At 46.5% G+C, this 1898-nt stretch overlaps 2 non-coding genes across 2 annotated transcripts; both read right to left on the bottom strand.

Moving 5' to 3' along the window:
- Positions 1-782: 782 nt before the first annotated feature.
- On the bottom strand, positions 783-854 carry Trnaa-cgc (transfer RNA alanine (anticodon CGC)). The gene has a single exon. It is a non-coding gene; the product is annotated as a tRNA-Ala (tRNA).
- A 379-nt stretch (positions 855-1233) lies between these two features.
- Trnaa-cgc (transfer RNA alanine (anticodon CGC)) lies at positions 1234-1305 on the bottom strand. Its single transcript has one exon. It is a non-coding gene; the product is annotated as a tRNA-Ala (tRNA).
- Positions 1306-1898: the final 593 nt, after the last annotated feature.

Raw genomic sequence — 1898 nt, 5'->3', positions numbered from 1 at the left:
TACCTGTGTTTGAGAAGAGCAGAGTAGACAACGACGAAAGCGTAAAACATAAGGAAACATCCCTTAGCACGTCGATGTTCAGACCACCTTTTGTGGAGCCAGGCACAATAGCCGAGCCGAAGGAAATATGTGCGTGCCATTCGGAAGCAAAGGAGCCGCGTATTGCTGCACTCTGTTCCACTCATTTACGAAGCCCCTGCATGCTAGTGGCCTGGCGGCGGCTGTGAGCACCAATGTAGCAGTTTCGCTACTATGGAGATCTTAGGCGGCGCACTTGCTGGGACGCACCCGTTGCCCAAATCGACTTAGCAACTAACATAGGTTTTTGTAAAAGAAAAAAACATAACTCCGAGTGTGAGGAAAACGATCGAATGCTAGTGTTTGCCCAGTTTATACCGTAATTTCGCCCTCATCACATTGTTGACTTACTTGACGGAAGCACCCACGCTCCGTATCTTATCGATTCGGCGCAGGTCAGTCGCTTAAGTGCCAATGCTGATGAAAAGTTTGCATGACACCGTCCAGTTTCAGTTTTCCAGCAATGCCACTTCTCATGGATATCTCTCTCTCTGTACCTAAAAATTGGAATCGAAAGCGAGTTTTTGTGACGCTCATTGTTTGAGTCCGGCCCGTAGGCAGGGGGGAAGGGGGGCTAGGACCCCCCGCCTCACCCCCCGAAATTTTGACTGAATGGGCAATACTGCCATGGAAAGTATAAGGGATGTTATTTGTAGTAATTAGGACATAAATATGAAGAAAGTAAAGTGGACGAAAAGATAACTTGCCGCCGGCAGGGACCGAACCTGCGACCTTCGAATAGCGCGTCCGATGCTCTACCACTGAGCTACGGCGGCGGTCATCCCCCCGTCCACGTTATGGGGTATATATGTGCATTTTAAACCTAGGAGTGTTAGTCAGCGCCGATCGGCAGCCATGGCGGCGAGTGTGGAACACTCTTTTTCCGCCTGTTGGCGTCACGTGACACGTGATCTTTTACGAGCTGGCAGCTGACCAATAATCCCACGCATACTACCTGAAGGCATCAAGTCTGCCAGAAGGAGGCCCTCGCTATGAATGAAGGAAAGAAGATAACTTTTAAGGGCTTGTTTTCCTTTGTTAGACACAATATTAATGAGAACTAAGAGATAATAATGCTAAGGAAAACTATAGGGGATGTTATTTATAGTAATTAGGATATAAATGTGAAGAAAATAAAGTGGACGAAAAGATACTTGTCGTCGGCAGGGACCGAACCTGCGACCTTCGAATAGCGCGTCCGATGCTCTACCACTGAGCTACGGCGGCAGCAAGTTATCTTTTCGTCCACTTTACTTTCTTCACATTATATCCTAATTACTACAAATAACATCCCCTATACTTTCCTTGGCAGTACCGTCTGTTATTTCTCATTAATAGTGTGTCTCAAAGGAAAACGAGCCCTTAAAAGTTACCTTCTTTCCTTGATTGGTTGGGTGTTTTACCGAAAATAAATAATGAAAACAGGTGTTTTCTAAAATAGTCAATGCCTTCAGCAAGTGAGCCCCCCCCCCCCCCCCCCCCGGGCCTGTTCTGAGTACTTGGATTTAGAAAGAGGGTCGAACTATTTCCTGCTTCTGCCAATAGGGGCTCTCTAGATTCTTCAAATCTATATTACCCCATATTTCTTCAGGATCTCTTGTATCTGTGTTTTGGCGTTTGGAAAGAGTACTTTTTTTTACCTCAAGTCCTTCAGGTAAGCCGCAAGAGTGTATCATTGAACCCAAATAACGTGGTCAATGTGTTCTTCTTCAGCGGCAATGCAAATCATTGCCCAAAGTTACAGCCCTGGCAGCTGATTCAGACTCGATGTTCGCGCAAGCGCAGTCGATCTCTTCTTCCAGGTCATCTATATTCCTCGG

Source organism: Rhipicephalus sanguineus, chromosome 2 (genome assembly GCF_013339695.2).
Source record: "Rhipicephalus sanguineus isolate Rsan-2018 chromosome 2, BIME_Rsan_1.4, whole genome shotgun sequence".
NCBI lineage: Eukaryota > Metazoa > Arthropoda > Arachnida > Ixodida > Ixodidae > Rhipicephalus > Rhipicephalus sanguineus.
The sequence above is the reverse complement of the archived record's forward strand: the minus strand, read 5'-3'. Positions and strand labels throughout refer to the sequence as shown.